Raw genomic sequence first — 22338 nt, forward strand, 5'->3', positions numbered from 1 at the left:
TATATTTTCTAAATGCGATTCTTGTCATTGTTTTGGAGCACACTAGCTTATAGATAGCTTTGATTTCATGGGGACTTTAAGAACTGTTCACTGAAAGGTTCTTTGGAGAACCCAAATGGTTCTTCTTTGGCTTCGCTGTGGAAATCCCCATTTGGAACCTTTGTTTTTAAGGATGTGTGCTTTTCTAGCAGGTACTGAAGTGTTGTATGTGCACTTTGTGTTAATGTGGTGTGAACAAATCAGAAAGTACAGTATTTATTCAGCACCTGCTCATTTCTAAGATAGATATTATGTCTGGATTTTATCTAGTTCAATTAACTTCGTGGATAAGGATGAGCTTAACAACTGACTATGCCATTAAATCAGAATAAGTGTCTTGTAATCAATGTAGAGATTTAGAAACTTTTAGGCTGTGTGTTATAAAAAGTGACTATCGACTCTTTTCTATTACAAAAAGGGGCGAGTAAAGTGCATTAAAGAGAGCAAAAAAGAATATACAAGTGAGAAAAAATGTCTCATTTGTTTGCGAAGACTTTCTGTCAATCAAAACACTTGAATAGCTTTCAAAATTTGATGCCACAGATTTCATAAACCTTGATGAATCCTGCAGTTCTTTCTGAGATCTGAGAGCTTGTAAACACAATTTTGTACTCCAGATTGAAAACTCCAACCAGATAGATGCTTCCCACTTTTAAAAAAATTATTGTAATTTTAATATTAATATTGTGTCAGAGGCTCAAAAAAGGTGGATGTACCATGAATTTCAGAAAGTTATTTGTAAAGGTTTTTTCTTTTGATTAATGTACTTGAAACCGTTGACAGTTGTGTATTTTAATTGTGCTTGTTTTAGTTTAATTGTAGTTAATCTTGCCTTGAGGGTTTTTTTTTTCTTGCTCTGCAGCTGCAAATGAACCACAAAGCGGTACAGCTTGGTCACCAGTTGCTCAGTGAGACAAAATTACACTCAGAACTGTTTCTCTCATGGGGGCTATTTGATTTGGAAATGATTCATGGTTTTTGCATGCGGGTTATTGCCAGATATGGAACTGGTTGCATAAATGAATGTGTGATAGAATTCAGATTTTTTATGACACAATAAATAGTATTCTGTATTGAAATGGTTTGTGTATTTCAGCGTAAATTCAGTTATGGGTTTGATGTGCGATTTCCATGTTTGTTACCAACATTTCTAGACCGTGATGATTGTTCAAAGAAATATACATGATACAGGCTTTAGACCATCAAGAAACAGTTAATCAATGTGCATTTATCATAAGTTTTTCCATGTGTCATTTATATCCACAGGAAAACAGACTTGTATACATCCAATGGGGTCGAAAAGTCTGGAACCACATTGTAAATCCACACCAGATCTTTTAAAGGTAGGCAAAAACATGTCAGAACTCATATTTTTATTGTCTCCAGGTAAACAGGAGGAAAATAAATGAAACGGGAACATTTAAAAATGCAATAAAGTATAGCATGTGGCTTAACTTGGCAAGGTGTGTGTTGCTTGGTTGCTAACACCATAGTGATGGAAAGATGAACCTAATTTTTCTGGGTGTGCTGTTCACACTCATGCAGAGTTATGCCATCAGGGGACAACATCATAGGCTTTTCCATTCTGTTTCCTTTTGAAAGTTATTGAACCTCAGCTTTATTGAATTTGGCTTCCTGCATGCACTTCATTTCCTCATCTGTGGAGATCCAACAGGTCCAAGTTTCCATTTTCTAAACAATTATTTTATAGGGGTTTTTACACCCTTGGTACTGAATCCACAGGTCTTAAATGGTTTCAAAATTCCACCTTGTTGGATTACGATGAAGAAATGTCGAATTATTAGAGGTTTGGTGAATAAAGGAACAGTTGAGCTAAAATTCTGCCATTATTATTCCAAATCAAAATACTGTTATATTTATGCGGAACACAAACAACATTTGTGAAGAATTGTTTCACAACTTTTTAGTCTAGCAGGAGAAATAGGTTCCCATATACCCGTTTCCAAGCTATCCCTCTTTGGGTTTGGTTGCTAGGGTGCTCGACAATGGTTGCTAGGGCATGGCTAGGGAGCGTTGAAGGTGATTCGTGATTGGCTGTTTACTGCCCCGAGTCAAATGACCCCACCCTCATGTTTCTATGACACTTGTCCCTTTGACCTCTTTCAGTGGAAGTTTATGGAATTTGTTGCTAGGGTACTCTAAATGGTTGCTAGGGCGTGGCTTGATAGCTTCTTGGTGATCCTGAGAGACCACGATCCAGAGTAATGTTCAATACAAAATTCCTATGCAAGTTACATAGTAGGATAAACAACACTTATGCGCAATCCCTGTTTCATGGGCCGTCCCTTTACCATAGTATGTCTATATTGGGCAAATTTGGGCAGCTCTTGCCCCCCAGGGGTACAACTTACACGCAATTGTAAGTTTTTTTTTGTTTTTTTTTTACAGAGCCTGCCAGCCTCTTCAAATGTAGTAACCCATATGTTTCTACAAAATCCTTGCTCATGGCTATGTTTCGCCAAAATCCGTTGCAATGTTAAGTCTATAGACGCTTCGTTCATGGGTCTATGACAAACAGGACTAATGCAGGAATCTATTGCAAAAACAAAATAGCAAAAGTTATGAGACTAAAATGTGTTATTTGCCTGTTTTTCACAAATAAAGAGTGGTTGTACCATGTCAAAAACCTTTCCATTTGATTCCTGGTGTTTACCACCATGGGTCCCAAAGAAACAGGTTACAAAAAAATGCCAAACGGGTACATGGGATGGGAACCTATTTATCCTGCTAGACTATTTGCTTTTCTATAAGTTTAATGGCCGAAATGTGAAGTTTATTGTTTTCTAAAACTTTGTTTTTGTCAAAAACTATTTTTTTTTTAACTGTAAAATTGCTTAATTTTTTTAATAGACTTTTTTTAAAAAATTAATTTCACAGTTTAGGATGTTACTATCGACATGTTGTTTCAGAACAAATTTGCAAACAACATTCTATTCTATTCCAAAATAATTTCAGCTGCTGCTTTCATTAATATATATATATATATATATATATATATATATATATATATATATATAAATATCCCCCTCATTTTACACAACATTCAGGTATATAATATAATATTTTTTTGTTGTAGCTTAACAGCCCCTGATCACTATGATCAACTATGAAATCTATACCTTAATTTTAAACTGAAAAATAACAACATGCTTGGAATGACGAGGGTAAATATTCTTTAATTTTAATTTGATTAAAATTCCTTAAATCTCTATAAGAGACGATTAAGAGAGACAAATTTCCAGTCTAGGTTGTAAAAATAATCAGAAGTTTTGACATCATAAGCAGTAAAGCCTTAAGTAGTACCCGTAAATCATAGTGGCTCGCTCTTTCAACAGTTTCCTTGGCTTATGAAGAAAGAAGAAATTCACCAAGGCGAATAATGGCATATTATTTTTCAGCACCTCTGACGATGCAGTTAAACATCAGTGCACGGCGTAATTATTTAAGCCGCAGTTAGCTCAAGGTTTTTGAAAGCTGAAGAATAAAGGAGCCCTCACCTGATTTAGAGAGTGCTGATCTGCCTTTATGACACACTTAGCACCTCATCATACTTCCCCAGATGCAGCTGTAAAGATCTAGAGCCTCGCCCGCAACACTTGGAACAGCGCTGATATTTACACAACAGATCACAGCCTGCTGTTCCCCACATCACACCCTACCGCAGTGGTAGGAGAGTCAAAGTTGACATGTCACATTCTTACGTTATTTCTAGTCAAAGTAACCAATGTCATTGCATTATTAATTTTATGTTTTTTTTTTCTTTTTCTACTTCTGTTAAAGTCTCACATTTTGTTGTAAGCTGTATGTGTTCGATTCAATAAAAAGAACCAATTCTTTAGACTCATTCGTTATGGAAAATGCTGCCTTCGGAGGATGCATTCCAAGGTAGGAAGGCATCAAGGCACGTCCGAATCCATTGTTAGCTTCACTTCCTGTCTCCTGAGATGCCTTCATATGATCGATTTCTGAAGGCGGCATAGATGTATCCTTCGATATCCCTTGATTGTAAACATGATTTTACCAAGGCTACAACATGTTCCTGGATCAACATCTTTGTTGATCCTGGAACATTCCAATCAACCAATCAGATTAGAGGGACAAGTTTACAGTTTATGTCAAATAGGTTTACAACCCGGGTTACTTCTACATCAGTGTTATTCATCGATCATTTCCCTCTGGTTTTATAGATATAGATGGTTATGTTTAGGGGTAGGACAACATTTTCAGACGGGAATGTTGTTCCAGGATCAACAAAATATGTTGATCCAGGAACATGTCTTACTTGGCAAAATGCTCGGTGATCATCCTTTGACATCCCACAATCCTTCCATTCTGTTATGGTTAAAGGGTTAGTTCACCCAAAAATAAAAATTCTGTCAGTTCCAAACTTTCGTTCATCTTCGGAACACAAATTAAGATGTTTTTGATGGGGGGCTCCATTGACAGCTAGCCCCAGAAAGGTAGAAAAGACATTGTTAAAATAGTCCATGTTACTACAGTGGTTCAAACTTAATATTATGAGTTGATGAGAATACTTTTTGTGCGCCAAAAAACCCCAAAATAGCGACTTTATTCAACAATTTCTTCTCTTCTGTATCAGTGTCCGACGCCCGTTCACGGGAGCACCACAACGCATGTGTGCAGGAGCTGGCGTTCTGACATATGGCCTACAAGCAGAGGAAGACGCACGCGAGGTTACGCATGTGTCGTGATGCTCTCGTGATGGTGCTTCGGAGACTGATACGGAAGAGAAGAAATTGTTGAATAAAGTCGTTATTTTGTTTTCTTGGCGCACAAAAGTATTTTCGTCGCTTCATAAAATTAAGGTTGAACCGCATGGACTATTTTAACAATGTCTTTCCTACCTTTATTGGCCTTCAAAGTGTTAATTAAATAGCTGTCAATGGAGCAAAAATATCTTCATTTGTGTTCTGAAGATGAACGAAGGTCTTACGGGTTTGGAACGACATGAGGGTGAGTAATTAATGACTTAATTATCTTTGAACTATCCCTCTAAGTTAAAAAATAAAGATGGTGTCTGAAATTTGCAGTTGGTGGTCAGTTTGTGTATAAATGTACTATTTTGACCTACGATTTCCACTTTTGATGTACTTTCTAGTGAGAACTTAGTATTGTAGTAATTAAATATTTGCTTCTCATCAAAGCTTTCTCTTTTTTTTAGTCATTAAACCATTATGCTGCCTCAGAAGTCTGTCCGAAATCCTTTTTAATTTCGTGAGGTATTGGTGTGAAAACACTTGGTCCTGCAAAGTCATTACAGAAGGCAGTGCGAGGCAACAGGTCAGCTGACAAAGCTTTCGGATGCAGCCTATGACAACACTGGTTGCTCAGTATGATTGACTTAAAAGAACCAGTTCATTAGAGTCATTACCGGAGAACCGGTTACAGAAGTGAACGTTATTCAGTTCTGTAATTTGTTTCTAACCCTAGTGAGCACACTGTTGTAAAAGAAAAAGAAAAAGACTGGTGCTTCCAATTTATCAGCAATACTTAATGTCCGAAGAGCAACAGAATGGCTGATATGGACAGGAAAATATGATTACCCTGTAATAAGAAGCAGGTGCTGTGTCTGGTTAGTAATAAACCCTTCCCCTTGATCCTGTTAACAAGACTGAAATATGAACAAATGAATTAGCCTTGAATGCAGCAGAATTGCAAATACCCACAACTACGTAATGTTGGAACACATAACTGAATCTCCAAGCAATGCACTGGACAGTATGTTTTGTGATGTTGAAATCCCTGTACATCACGCATTATTAAAAGGTCAAGAATGTGGTCATACGCTATCAAAGGATCAAACGCAATGTGTTGAATACTGAATGATGTCAGGAGCTTGAAAGCATGGCAGTAAATCTGCATCATTTTCATCACCTATACTTCAGATGACGTCTATGCATGAGACCTTTACAGCTCTAGAAAATATGTGATTATTTATTGATGTCAGTGAGTCATACTTGAAAACTTAGGCACTAAACATTAGCTGAAAGTCATCTCCAAGTATTATTTCCCATTTCTCTTCTTGGTCTTTGTTTCCAGCTTTAAATGTGCCCTGACAGATTTTCAGCTTGTTAGCATCTCCGAGCTCCGGTCTGAACTTCAGAGTGCTGGACGAGCTTTGGCCTACTGGCCAGAGTATAAAGAAAAGTGGCAATTAGACATTATACTAGTCCATAAAACGTCAAAGGTAGGAAATCTGACATTTTTAACAGCAATGCCTGTTCAATATGAAAGCGATTGAGGGAGTCGCTGTGTTTTCATTAAGATTTCGTTTCTGCTGAAATGGAATTAGACACAACAGAAATATGCTTCAATCACGGGAATCTTGATGCAGCACAGGAATATTGCTGTTGTAGACTTAAATATAACTACGTACATTGATTATTGCTTTTAGCATATAATCCTGAACCTCATTTTTCTCTTCGCACAATATATCTATTTTTAGACCATTCACAATTACGCAATGTTTATCGTCTCCACATCATCGCCAAATAACTTGTGGTTTGTATCACTCACTAATATAATTAATTTAAGAGATTTTGTTATATCTTCTATACCAAATATGCTTAAGTAGCCAATCTGCTATATGCAAACAACGTAAATTGTATTATTTTATTTTAGAGGGGTTGTCAATGACTACAGAGCCCCTAAATGGACACGGTGTTGGAAAAGATCTGAGATGGGAGGGGGAAAATAATATTTGTAATGCTTTTGCATTCCCTGAGAAACCTTGCGTTCGCTCGCAAACTTTTTGCATTCCCCAAGAAAATTTGTGTTCGTTCGCAAAACCTTTGCGTTCCCCCAAGAAACTTGGCGTTTGCTCACAAATAACTCCGTTTTGTGAGTGAATGCAAAGTTCCTCAGAGGAATGCAAAACATTTGCGAGAGAACTCAAAAGCATTGATGAATAAATTTTTCTTCCATCTCGTTTTTTTTTTTTTTCATTACCATGTCCCTTTAGGTGCTCCATATCAATGGTTTAGCAATACCATTTTTTTTTATTGCCTTTGCCATTCTTTCAGCTTACTCAATGTGTTGAGTGTTGAGATTAGAGACCTTGATCATTTCAAAATCTCTTGTAAATGTGTTTCAACCTAAACCTGATTTTTTTCTACGAACGCCGATCCAAGTGCGCTGGTGAGATGTGAACGAGCTATAAGTTGTGATAAGGTGAGCGCGAACAGCAGGCTTGGATCGACGTTCGTAGATCGACTGGTAGAGACTGTTTTTCAAAGATGGCTTCTGCCTGTATACGCGAAGTTGACTGTATGTATAAAATATCTTCTTATTAAACTGTCTGGACACTGACAAAGTTCTCAATGCTTCGGTTTGAAGGTAGGGACCCTCATTATGCTACCGTGTTAGTGTGGGGCTATTTTGAGCCTTGTTAGTGGTATTAACAAGCGATTTTAATTTGTCATTACTCCATGCCCAATATACTAGCGTTATACTAGCTTTATAGGCTAAACTGTTTTTAGAGATAAAACTATTTACATTCGATAATCATGAAAACAAATCTCAGATAACGGTTGACTAGGTAACAATGTGTAATTAGACCAAAGGTTCATTTTGCGCCGGAGTTCTCCTTTAAGAGTATAGCTACTTTTGAATAGCTGTTATCGGAGAAATATGCTATTCTCAGCCAGATGGTGTAGTTACAGCATATAGCAGGATAGACAGATGAAGCCATTCTAACCAGCATAACCTTTGCCCTTTGGTTTCAGACAAGAAATTTTGAGATATGACAGTTGTTTGTGTGCCATGAAAATGCATTACCACTCTGAATGAGCTGATCTTCAGCACTCGAAGCATCTGAATCCAGTTGTCACAGCTAAATTGAATGATCCCATCATATCCTTATACACTCACCGGCCACTTTATTAGGTACACCTGTCCAACTGCTCGTTAACACTTAATTTCTAAGCAGCCAATCACATGGCGGCAACTCAGTGCATTTAGGCATGTAGACATGGTCAAGACAATCTCCTGCAGTTCAAACCGAGCATCAGTATGGAGAAGAAAGGTGATTTGAGTGACTTTGAACGTGGCATGATTGTTGGTGCCAGAAGGGCTGGTCTGAGTATTTCAGAAACTGCTAATCTACTGGGATTTTCACGCACAACCATCTCTAGGGTTTACAGAGAATGGTCCGAAAAAGAAAAAACATCCAGTGAGCGGCAGTTCTGTGGGCGGAAATACCTTGTTGATGCCAGAGGTCAGAGGAGAATGGCCAGACTGGTTCGAGCTGATAGAAGGGCAACAGTGACTGAAATAACCACTCGTTACAACCGAGGTATGCAGCAAAGCATTTGTGAAGCCACAACACGCACAACCTTGAGGCGGATGGGCTACAACAGCAGAAGACTCCACCGGGTACCACTCATCTCCACTACAAATAGGAAAAAGAGGCTACAATTTGCAAGAGCTCACCAAAATTGAACAGTTGAAGACTGGAAAAATGTTGCCTGGTCTGATGAGTCTCGATTTCTGTTGAGACATTCAGATTTTAGAGTCAGAATTTGGCGTAAACAGAATGAGAACATGGAACCATCATGCCTTGTTACCACTGTGCAGGCTGGTGGTGGTGGTGTAATGGTGTGGGGGATGTTTTCCTGGCACACTTTAGGCCCCTTAGTGCCAATTGGACATCGTTTAAATGCCACGGCCTACCTGAGCATTGTTTCTGACCATGTCCATCCCTTTATGGCCACCATGTACCCATCCTCTGATGGCTACTTCCACCATGTCACAAAGCTCTAATCATTTCAAATTGGTTTCTTGAACATGACAATGAGTTCACTGTACTAAAATGGCCTCCACAGTCACCAGATCTCAACCCAATAGAGCATCTTTGGGATGTGGTGGAACGGGAGATTCGCATCATGGATGTGCAGCCGACAAATCTGCGGCAACTGTGTGATGCCATCATGTCAATATGGACCAAACTCCCTGAGGAATGCTTCCAGCACCTTGTTGAATATATGCCACGAATAATTGAGGCAGTTCTGAAGGCAAAAGGGGGTCCAACCCGTTACTAGCATGGGGTACCTAATAAAGTGGCCGGTGAGTGTATATATGCCAATCACTCAGATGAGGAGTGAGCCCTCTGGAAGAGCCCCATTGTTTGATTTGACAGAGTACAGTTAAGAGCTCTTCCTTTGAGTTGCAGCTGTTGGCCCGAGCGGACGGGAGTGAGACTACGGACTGCAGGTATGTGGAGGTGAGCAATGACAGGCTTTTTAAGCCTCCTCTTTGATGTCCTGCCCCCCTCTGGGAGCTAAAAGGGTAATGTGAGAAGTCAGGGAGCACAATGACTCTCTCACCTGCACCCTTTGAAGATCCAAGCATGCCTAGGACATCTCCATCAGAGGATCCACAGACGTTTATGGGCCCTTTTTCTTTCTTTCTTGTTTTGAGTGCACTAGTCAAACTACTCCCGAAGCCTTTGTGGCCGTGTGTTTCTCAGCACTCTGGTTACAGCGGCTCTTGTTCGGGATGAGACCCGGTGTCAACCTGTTCCATGGCCCAATCAGCATCAATCGTTCAGCCTCTGTATGTCAGTGAACCTTGAGGGTCACCTCCTGCACTGACCAATTCTCCAGCCAGACGGTTTCTCACGACTTACCTCTGCAACTGTGACCTGCCCTTTTATCTATAAAATACTGTTGCTTCTCAAAATTTGCCTTAGGTATAGACTTGCAGCTGTTCCATGTGATGCAAGCTCCAGTTTGCCACACTTCCTAGGCAGAAGTCACAGTGACGGACAACGAAATTGACAAAGTCCAAGTTAAAGCTGAAGTTTCCTGCACCACTTGCATTATAATTTAGAGAAGTGGTTCTTAAAAGGACAAAGGTTGTTTATGATAGGGCCTCAGAAAACTGCTGGGAAAAACCATTCTGAATCCAATTTATTTCAATTGGCATGTTTTATTAACAGTTAGTAGCATGTTATGTACTTGCTAGGGTGCTCTGTGTGTTTTTTTTTTTTTTTTTTTGCATGTTGTGGTTTCTAACATGTAGCTTGGAGGTTGCTAAGGCTTTCTGAGTGGCTGCTAGGGAATTGTAGGAATGTTACTATAGCTGTGTCCCAATTCAGAGGCTGCATCCTTCGAAGGCCGCGAAGGTTGGACCAAGCGTTGTTAAATAACGCGCAAAGAATTTTGGGATCAATCTGTTGTATCCGTCTTTGCCCGGGAAATGAAGGATGCATTTTGAGGCCGCTTTTGAAGGAGCCTTTAAAATGGGACAGCCTTTGTTGCGCCATCGGCCTTCCAATGGAGTCTTCGAAGGATGCAGCCTCTGAAATAGGACGCAGCTTACGCCGTTTTAATGTTGTTTGGGTAGTTGTTAGGGTGTTGCTATGAGGTTACGAATAATAAACTTTCATATTAAGCTAAACAAAGCCATGCCCAGAGTTCAATTGATTTATACAGGCTATGATTTTTCTTTTTTGTCAATTTTCTTATTCTTATTCAGCCTATATGTCATGTTAATGAGTTTATTGAGTGTTGGCCCTATATATGCAGGGCTTGGTGACATGAATACATTTTAATGTTTTAATTTGTAATAGAATTGGGAAAAAGAAAAATCAGACAGACTGATCAGACAGGCACCTCTAGCCCTGACATGGCCACAGGAGGGAGTCGGAGGGTCAAGAACATTCTTAGTTATTTTAAACGGCTCTGTCTCTAAAAATTGCTGTACTAACGGATACTCTTGTAGGATGCTCTACAGCCAAACCAGAGGAGCCAGTGTGAATCAAAGCAACTATAGCCAATGGCAACGGTTCATGTGCAGACAGGTGAAAAGGATACTTCTGTAGGTCAGCACAAGGTCATCAAGCAGAAGACAGATAAGTGACTCTGCATGAGGTAATACCGCATCAACCACACACACCTATTTGGCTTGGCAAAGGGAGCTCTTTGTTAGTGCAGCGAAGTGCTGATGGCTTCTGTCCCCCTCTGGTAGGGTCACAGGGGCCCTTTTCTGAAACAGAATAGGCCATGCACCTGACAAAGATCCAGCATCATCAAATATTGATCTATATTTACACTACCAGTCAGGTTTGGACTTGACTGAATTCGTCTTATATGATTTTAAAACCTTTAGATTTTTCTCATGATTGCTTGAAAGTAGATTTGTAGACTTAAATGGTGCCTATGTATTTCTTTTTCTAGAGCGAGCTGAAGCGTACATGCGAACTTCAATGCTGTTCAATATATATAGGCCTAACAGATTTAATATTTTCTTTTATTATTAAATATTTAAATGTATTTTATTTTTAACAATTATTTATTAAAATTTAAAAGTAATTTGATTTTTAAACTACAGAAGTCCCTTATAATTCCATTTTGTTATTTATTATTCAAATTTTAAATTTATTTTTATTTTTTATATCATTTATTAATATTTAATTGTAATTACATTTTTTAACGACATAATTCCCTTAGAATTCCATTTTGTTATGTAAAAGTTTTATTGACTTTACTATTATTCTAAAATGTGGAAAATAGAATGAGTAGGTGTGTACAAGCTTTTGACTGTATATTTATGTAAGATGCTGAAGCTAGACATGAACTATATCTTCAGTAAGAGAAATGCAATTTTATGCATGCATATTATTTAGGAGGAGAATGGGGTAACGTGCCACCCACTAAAACTGAAAAGTGATAACATTTTATTCTTTCTCTTTGCAGTTTTGTGTCACTCTCCGAGTCCTATCCTATTTCCATCTGGAATTAATGACCACATGAATCTGGTCTCTCTGTTACTCATCACCCATAATTCCCTGCTGCGACCTCTATGACCCTCACCTCCTCTTGTGTCTGTCCTCTTCTCCTCCTCATCCTCTTTTCCACCAGCATTCACCTCTGAATGACTCGAGGCTCTGGCAGGGTGACAGCCCCTGTCTGTCTCTCCCGGACCAGCCTGAACCAACACCAGCCTAATCCCCGGGATCACCTTTCCCCCATGGGGACACAAGTGTGGATCAGTGGGACAGAGCTCCAGGAATCTCCTCATTTAATTTGGGTACAGAACCACACAGCGCCATACACGAAACATCTTTATTAGACCAGATGTCATATTTTGAGCCCCATTTAATGAAAGTTGGAACAGGCACGTTTTGGTACTCAGATGTGTCCTTAAAGGGATAGTTCACCCAAAAAGGAAAATAAAGTCATTTTTTACTCAACCTCATGTTGTTCCAAACCTGTATGACTTTCTTTTTTTCTCTAAAGGAGAAAGTTAGTGGAATGTAGATTTCAATGTAGAAAAAAAGTAAATGATAACGAGACTCATGTTCAAGAAATGACCACAGAAGTACTATAACAGTATATTCCACATGTTCTGAAGCTATGGTATGAATTTTTAGCTGTTATTCATATTTTCTCCTCTGCTGCAGATCTCAAATATTTATATTCAAATGTCACGTCCAGGCTTGTCATCACAGATTCAACATCAGTGGTGATTATTGTAATTGGTTCTCTTTTGTCTTGTGACCAATTGTGATGTGCTAAATTGTAATATGCATGTATTTAAATCACATAAATGTGATTTGAGAGCTGCAGGGGAGGGCAAATTGTGTTATTCTTGCGTATACACTACTGTTCAAAAGTTTGGGGTCAGTAAGATAATTTCATGTTTTAAAAAGAAGTCTCTTAAGGCCAATTCACACCGCACAGACAATTTGTTGGATCAGTGTGTTACATCTGTTGGCATTGGTCGGGGTTTGTTTTCACCCGACTGAACATGTTCAATCAGTCTCGTGTCTGTTGAGGTAGTGTAAACATGACAGTTATTTTTCATAATTCTAAATCCAACGGCCAACTTGTTTGTTGGCTTTTGTCTGTGCGGTGTGAATTGGCATCATTTCAGCATCAATACTCCAGTCTTCAGTGTCACGTGATCCTTCAGAAATCATTCTAATATGCTGATTTGGTGCTCAAGAAATATTTCTTATTATTACTTTGGTTGAAAACAGTTGTGCTGCTTAATCTTTTTGTGAAAACCATGATATACAGTACAGTGCAAAAGTCTTGGACACGTTAGTATTTTCACCCAAAAAATGGTTTTAAGACAGTTATTTATAAACACTCACCTAAAGGATTGATTCAACAAGGTGCTGAAAGCATTCTTTAGAAATGTTGGCCCATATTGATAGGATAGCATCTTGCAGTTGATGGAGATTTGTGGGATGCACATCCAGGGCACGAAGCTCCCGTTCCACCACATCCCAAAGATGCTCTATTGGGTTGAGATCTGGTGACTGTGGGGGCCATTTTAGTACAGTGAACTCATTGTCATGTTCAAGAAACCAATTTGAAATGATTTGAGCTTTGTGACATGGTGCATTATCCTGCTGGAAGTAGCCATCAGAGGATGGGTACATGGTGGCCATAAAGGGATGGACATGGTCAGAAACAATCCTCAGGTATAGGCCGTGGCATTTAAACGATGCCCAATTGGCACTAAGGGGCCTAAAGTGTGCCAAGAAAACATCCCCCACACCATTACACCACCACCACCAGCCTGCACAGAGGTAACAAGGCATGATGGATCCATGTTCTCATTCTTTTACGCCAAATTCTGACTCTACCATCTGAATGTCTCAACAGAAATCGAGACTCATCAGACCAGGCAACATTTTTCCAGTGTTCAATTGTCCAATTTTGGTGAGCTCTTGCAAATTGTAGCCTCTTTTTCCTATTTGTAGTGGAGATGAGTGGTGCCCGGTGGGGTCTTCTGCTGTTGTAGCCCATCCGCCTCAAGGTTGTGTGTGTTGTGGCTTCACAAATGCTTTGCTGCATACCTCGGTTGTAACGAGTGGTTATTTCAGTCAAAGTTGCTCTTCTATCAGCTTGAATCAGTCGGCCCATTCTCCTCTGACCTCTAGCATCAACAAGAAATTTTCGCCCACAGGACTGCCGCATACTGGATGTTTTTCCCTTTTCACACCATTCTTTGTAAACCCTAGAAATGGTTGTGCGTGAAAATCCCAGTAGTAGATTGTGAAATACTCAGACCGGCCCGTCTGGCACCAACAACCATGCCACGCTCAAAATTGCTTAAATCACCTTTCTTTCCCATTCTGACATTCAGTTTGGAGTTCAGGAGATTGTCTTGACCAGGACCACACCCCTAAATGCATTGAAGCAACTGCCATGTGATTGGTTGATTAGACAATTGCATTAATGAGAAATTGAACAGGTGTTCCTAATAATCCTTTAGGTGAGTGTATTTTGCTGTAGTGTGTGAGTAGGAAACATCAGTTCACATTTCCAAACATTCCTTTTGCCATTAATTGTTATTAATCCAGTGAGATTTTTGTATGCACAAAGAGTCTGACAACAGCCGATATGATCCACACGGAGATCTGATCTCACCATCATTGAGTCTGTCTGGGATTACATGAGGAAACAGAAAAAACTGAGACAGACTAAATCCAGAAGAACAGCGGCAACGTCTCCAAGACACTTGAAGAAACCTGATGTTTCTTACTTACACACTACAGCAAAAGATATAAATAACTGGCTTAAAACCATTTTTTGTGTGAAAAAACCAATGTGCCTAAGACTTTTGCACAGTATTGTATATACTGTATTAAGATTTTTTGATTAATAAAAAGTAAAAAAAACAGCATTCATTTGAAAGTTTTTTTGTAACAATGTAAAACTTAAAACTTTTGAGCAAATAAATGCATCATTGCTAAACTTTTAGATGGTGATGTATTTAACAATCTAATGAGGTAAAGCAAACAAGACTTAAAATCTTATGCAGTTTTATTTTATTTTGTCAGAAGATGTCGATATTTTTAAAGCAAATATATAAATTTAGTAAATGATTTTATTTGCAGTGTAAATCACGTCGAGTGTGCATCTGAGCTCATATTCAGATTATTTTGTTGGTCTTGCAAAACATATTATATTAACAGTACCACATTAAAGTGAAATATAATGTACCTACCATGATAATTGCATGACACGTCAAGGAAGACCATGATTACTTTTGTTCAAAAAATTTTTTATGCCCATCAGCATTGCTAATCCTTTTTGCTAGGTAGGATGAAAGCATAAAAGGTTCAAAGACGGAAATAATTCGTTTCAGATGAGTTTGACAAAAACTGCTTGATTTGTAGTGCGGGGGTGTTTCTTGCATGGTATCTGAAATAATTTAGTTCTCCATAGCTGACACAGGCTCATCCAGATATAGCACTCTCACCAGAGTGGAGTGTCAGAATCAGTAGCTCTCTAACCATGAAAAACGACTTGCATCTGCTTAATTTCACTTCCCTTGTGGCAAGTCAGAGAATGAATTACCGAGAGGGAGGATTTATTAGCCATGCTGATTTAAACCCATGGGTGATCGCTCTGTTTTGCGTCTGTTGGACTGTGAGAAGCATACATAGGGGAAAAAAAGCGCAAGTCGAACGCTAAACTTCTGGTGTCCTAGGTCGGTAAAGATAAGATCTAGCACAATGGAAACATTTCGGATGAGGAAATACCCTAAGACACCAGTAAAGGAGAGAGGGTGGGGGGACTCCAGTCATGAGAGGCATCTTAGCTCTGTACACTCATATGTTCACAGGCTGAGGTCAGTGAACCTGAGAGTAAAACAAACCGTTAAGCTAACAGAGGGCGCCATGCATCACTGCACATGCATTCTTGTCAGTGGGAGATCTCATGGCTCACAGAACCAGACTGGTGGATGCGTTTTTTTTACAACATGGTTTACCAAAGTCAAGGAGACTGCAAAGATTTGCACATTAGCCTGGTTAGATATTGTGATGTGTCTTTGCCAACAGTCTCAACATTTGGTAACACTTTATTTCGATAGTCCACTTTAGACATTCTACTAGTACTAACTATAAGTAACTTTACAACTGCATGTCAACTACCAATCATTAGTGTATTGGAGACGGTCTACTTAATATCTGCTAACACTTTATTTTGATGCTCTCCAACAGATTACTGACATTGCAAGTACTGTACATGACTACATGCCTACTAACCCTATCCTAACAGTTTACTAATACTCTGAAAGTTAGTTTGCATGTAGTTGCAAAGTTAATTATAGTATAGAATGTCTAAAGTGAACTATCGAAATAAATTGTAACAACATATTTAAAAGAAAAAAAAAACAGCCTTCCTCAAATACTCGGTTGATTTATTTTTTGATTACTGAAGTACGTAAAATAACTGAATTGGCCATCTCTAGATCCAATGCTCTTCTATGTGTGTTTGTCTGTGTAAGGGTGTGTGCTCCCACCCTCTGTGCCCCCTCACCCTGGTGCCCTGTGGTTAATTGGATTCAGACAGGGCTTGTTGGTGGGAGGGAAGAGTGTGGCTGCATTGTTATCTGAGGGTCTCAGTGCAGCATCGGCCTGATAACATAAGCTTTGCACTCCCTGAGCACTGCCCCCTCAGCACAGAGAGACGCGCTTTTACACAAGACTCCAGAGCATGGCACAGCTGACCGGATACACACGGATTTAATGCTCAAGAAACATGTCTTATTATTATCCATGTTGAAAACACGATTCTTTGACGAATAGAAAGCTAAAAAGAAAACCAGTGTTTATTTGAAATGGAAATCTGTTGTAACATTTTAAATGTTTTTATTTTCTCTTTTGATCAATTCAATGCATCCTTGCTGAAAGTATACATTTTCTACAAAAAACAAAAACCTCACTGACCCCAAACTTTTGAACAGTTGTGTACTCAATATATATATGAATATAAACAGAAATATAAATATGGGGTCGTATTTAACATGATATAATATACATATAACATGATAGCTCTTATGTTGCGTCCTTTTACAACAGTACAGTAGAAGAAAGTCACATGGGTTTAGAACAAAATTAGCATTTATTACAACAAAACTCCTGTATCTTGAGTAACTTCAGTAACCCACCCAGTTCATTCATTGATTAATTTGAACCGATTCAATAAAAAGAACCATCTGAAAAAAGTGATAAATTATGGTCACATAGCCCTATTCACATATTAATGTAAATCATTTGGGGTTTTTCTTTTCTTTTTTCTCTTCTGGAATAGTTTTCAGGCCAAGGGCTCATGATCTTTCCCTGGTCTCCTGAGTTCAGGAGAACAACGAGCAAATGTGTATTTGTGGATGTTTGTGGGTGTTCATTGCACAGGGGTGGTAACTCAAGTTTAGACAGTTTTATATAGTTGAGTACACTCTGAAAAGGTGCCGTAAATCAATTTTATTTGCTGTTTGCTCTGATCACACCTCTCTTGACCTTTGACCTCCTTTGCTTGACAGATATTGTGCGGCTTTGGGTTTGCTTGAGCAGTTATGCCTGTTTATGTTTTCCTTTGTCAAATGCATGTAACTTTCTCCCTGCACAGCATTTTAGGGGGCTAAATGCAATTCCTTAGTCAGAATTAAAACAGAGGTTCATGCAATTTGTCACTCCTTTTGTACTTCCAGGAAGAGAGAATATAATACAGGATTGGGTGCGTAAATAAGGACAGACTAGAAAGAAATAGCCTGTATTGACTGTTTCTATCATGGTTGAGGCCTAGCACTGTATGTTGAAACATTGTTATACAGTGGTGGGAGCTTGTGATGTTCTGATAAGACCGTAAGCTAGTTGGAATATCCACTGTGTCTCTGACTCCTAGGAATGTCATCAGATAACAAACCATATGAAGTGAGACAGGAGTGTAAATCACTGTAAAGATACACAGCGAAGAAGGAGAGAGAAAAAGAATGAGTTAAAAGGGATGGATGAAAGGTCAGTAGAAGCGTAGATGTGGGAAAACCACTGCAAACACTGTGCTTTTCTCTAGCATGTCTGACTTGAATTCCCAGACAGCACAATATTGATCTGTTTATCGGTGATTCGTCAATTAGGGGAACTTTTAGTCTCTGAAGATGGTTAAGGAAATGCTTAAAAAAAAAATTTAACGTGTAAAATTCTGATAAATCAGGAACGTTCTATGTTGCACTAGATACCAAAATCCATTTGCAATCCATTTGAATCCATTGAAGAATCCCTGATATACATTGCCAGCATTCTTTAACATAACTGCTGCTTCATTCCCATAACAAATGGTCCATTCTCCGATAGTCTCTTTGTTTTTCTTCAATCAGAATGGGTTTGCTGTGTTTTGCGGCCTGTTTAATCCATAATCTTGTTGTTATTTGTCACGGTAAATGCAGGGAGTTCCAGTGTCCCCCGTTCACACGACTTCAGTCTGGCATGTCGTCATGCACTGTACCGCAGTGGACATAAACATAAAGGGGGAATGCAAACACAATCCCCCCTCCCCTTCTCATTTCCGCTTTCTCTCACTCTCAAAATCTCACTTCCACAAGTTGTTGCATTTCAAAAAGCCTCTCAGACAAAACTCTCGTGAACTCCTCAGATTGAAGGCTTGAAAATGCTGGTTAAATAAGCTCCGACTTGATCATTTAGTTATTTTAATGGCATAACGGAGAAGTAGGAGACAGACATAGACCAGGCAGGAAGTATCAAAGCAGCCAATCAGTATTGTCATGACATCATGCAGCAGTTCCAGAGTGATCAGTCTGGTGATTGGCTGAAAATGCCCATGAAACGTTGATGCTGTTTTCATTCCCATTCTGTTGCTTTCAGAAAAACTGTTGAAAACACACACACACCCAGAGCATTACTATCAGATGCATAATGCTGACATATAGAAATATTTCACGTGCAGGTTCATAATTTAAACAAAGACAGGAAGCCAGTGAGAAAAATGTTGAGTTATGAAACTCCCTCTAACCTTTTTTCTTCTCCAGGGATGAGATTCATGCTGAATCAACACCACTGGTCTCAGAACAGAAGAGATATTGTCCACATGGAGAGCACGCTAACATGTGAGTGCCTTTCCAGTAGTAGAATGAAGGGATTGAGCAATCAGAATGAAGTATCCCTGGAAGCTGTATAATAAGTTATTCATCTCATTACAGAGCAAGTGTATGAAAAGGATGATTTTCTTAGTTTTTTCCCCCCTCATTTTTAGTCTGTTCACCAAGGCCACATTTATTTGATCCAAAATACAGTAAAAAACAGTAATTTGTGAAATATCATTTAATATATTTCCAAATTAAATGTATTCCTGTGATGGCAAAGCTGAATTTTCAGCATCATTACTCCAGTCTTCAGTGTCACATGATCCTTCAGAATCATTCTAATATGCTAGTTTGCTGCTCAAGAAACATTTCTTATAATTATCAACGTGGAAAGTTGCTGTTGAAAACAATGTGTCCTTGCTAAATAAAAGTACAATACAAAATAGTCTTTAGATCTTTTATGATGTGAGTTGCAGAACATATTTTCCAAGCAGATGAAATTATTCTTATGGAAATATATCTGCCCTTCTCTTTTACCCGGAATACGAGTTTATATCAAGAGTCGTCCCTTTGAAGTTTTACTTCCAGAATTCCAGAGTTCAGGGATCCATGACTGACTGATCATACTTGCAAAAAAAAAAAAAAAAAAAAAAAAAAAAAAACCTTCTGAAAATACCTTTACAGACCTCCTGTGGAGAAAATGCCATAAACGCAGTTTCTGTCCAAGAAACATACACCCATGATCTAATACAGCCAGGAATCAAAGACTCCCATGATGCTGCTGGAAATGTATTAGCCAATACTAATATTTTCCATGGTAGCATCTTCAGAGTTATCTCCACCAGTGCCACAGTTAAACATGCCAACATGTGATTTGCTTTAATCATATGAAATGAGTTTCAGTTGCCCATAACATGTTGTCAAGGTTATTAATCCCTTCATCTTCCATGAGGAAGAGTTCCTTTCATCTCTTAGGACAAGACACATGTTTTAAATAGAACTATTTTAAAGTGTTTAAGATATTAGATGTTTAAATGAGGTCATAATGGCTCTGTGTGTTTCTTTGTTTCCGAGCAATGTGCATACTAATGAAATGTATAGCTTGAATGTGTTGTAAGTTGTTTTGGATAACAGTGTTTACCAAAAAAACGAAGAGTACGCATTTCAATAAAATATTTAATTATTGATATATACAATTAAATGTTAAATAAGTACAGGGCACAATGATAACATATTGAAATCCTTATTTTGCACCTGTTCACAAATCCGTATGTGGAGCATATTTACCAAAGTGTTCTGACATTCAGCTGGAGCTGAGAAAACCCTTAACACGTTTCGCCTGCGAATGTGTGTGACGTACTGCAGCATTTAAGCACCTGTTTTAAGTTGCAAATCAATGCTGGAGGTCCATATCTGATTGGTCCCTTATCTACAATGTTGAAGCCTAAACTTTGATGCACAATTGTTTGGATCTGTGCTCTAACATCCATTTCAGTAAAAAAGCTTTAATTTTATAGTGTTTAAATGCATGTTCAGAATAGTATCTGTGCAGATATGTTATCTTAAGGTGATATCTGTAGAACACCTGTTTTAAAAAGCTTGTTCTTTATCAAAGTCTCGCAACAAAGTACTTAAAGGCTGTCTGAAGATTTATAATCCATTTACTCTGGTTTAAATTACGCATTGTGGCAAAACTTCAAACATTGGATTCATTTTTTTTTTTTTGCGCCTGGTTGCTACATTTATCAGCTATGATAAAACAATTTCATGGCCCCCATTACTTCTTCTTTTGACCTGCTGTGTGCTTTATATTAATACCGAACAGAGCGCAACACAAATGAACCTTCTTAGGTAGCATTTCAATGGGTTCCTATCACTGACTGAAGAGCTGATAAATTAGATGTACATTGGGACAATGTTTGGACAAGGTAATTCACTTGTCCCTTCTTAGACCCCTTGATCTATCTGTCCACTTTGCTTGATTTACCAAAATGGTGATATCCACATAATAATCCACATAATATTATAAATCTGTGGCTCCTTAAGTGGTTGGGAGTGATTACAGCACACATCTAAAACTGAAGTATTTCACCAGTGACAGTCTGCGTTTGTGTAAGCATTATGTCTGTCAGCCTTTGAAACATGTGTCTGCGGTCCATACTCTCACCTAACAAAGGCTGCAGTGTGGAGGAGGAAACTGAATGAAAGCTCATCACCTCCGTAACTGCTGCTTTCTGTGAATGAGACTCGGCTCCACAAGATGAATGTAGGAAATGGGATGGCTGGGCCTGGTAGAATAAAATATGGAAATGGTGGTGTTAGTAGCTGTGTGTGAAGATGAGTGAGATAAAGCTTTATTTCCAAGAGTTGCCACGGCAGTGGTCTCGAGTAAATGATGCATGAAGCTTTGGCGGAGACTGCCAGCACATTCCATCAAAACAGGAAGTGGAAAAAGCTGATTAGATGCTATGTCTAAAGAGCATTGTTCATGGTGCATAATTATTTGTAATAGAAATAAAAAAGTAGAAATATACCAAAATGGATCTGTTATGTTTATATGTATAGTGTTTTAGACAGGGCTTACATTTTTTTGCTCACCAGCCACTGTGGCTAGTGGTTTTCCAAAGTTACAAGCCAACAATTTTGACCGATACCATGGCGGGAAACTGCCATTTAGATATTTTTAATGTTATCTCATAATTTGGCAGCAGATATATCAGGCCGCTGTCACTTTAAGACCTGACGCACGGATCCATTATTTTACACGTTTTCTTTCTCAACTGTTTACGTTCATTTAAAACATAACTGACTGTATTTAAGTGAATACTGTCCGTGAAGACCGTCATTTTGACATTTGACATTCGTGTGTGTTTGACTGTTTCAATGCAATAAGCAGTGAAAAAGAACTCAGTTTAGAACTGAGAGGCGGCTTTGTGCACGCGCTTTGAATTTTAGCCCTGTAACACCACCACGTTTGAGTGAGTGAGGGGAGGCGGCTTGTGTGTCAACTCGCTGTCGGAGAGATGAGAGAGCGAGAAACCGCAGCTGGTATTGTGTATATTCTGTGGAAAATGAGTATTGGAAGCGTTTCAGATATTTCAGTGTCAAAATGTTTCGAAAAATCTAAATTTTACAACACTACATTGCACTTAGTATATTGTTTCAGATGCCTTTTTAAAAGACTACAATTGAAAAATGTATGTTACAAATCAATTTCAACTAAGTGGCTGAAGGAGTGCCTGCATTACATGCCACTGCTGCACCCACCCACGGTTGGCGGGTGTTATCAAACCCTGGGTGTATATATTTTCCTCCTTTTGAAAAATAGTTTTGAGGTTGACGATGTGTCTCTATTTAGGCATTGTGAACCAATGCCAATAATTGAATGTATATACTTCTCATTCTCAATGTGTT

Source organism: Rhinichthys klamathensis, unplaced genomic scaffold (assembly GCF_029890125.1).
Source record: "Rhinichthys klamathensis goyatoka isolate OS25496 unplaced genomic scaffold, OSU_Roscu_1.1 h1tg000006l_1, whole genome shotgun sequence".
NCBI classification, from domain to species: domain Eukaryota; kingdom Metazoa; phylum Chordata; class Actinopteri; order Cypriniformes; family Leuciscidae; genus Rhinichthys; species Rhinichthys klamathensis.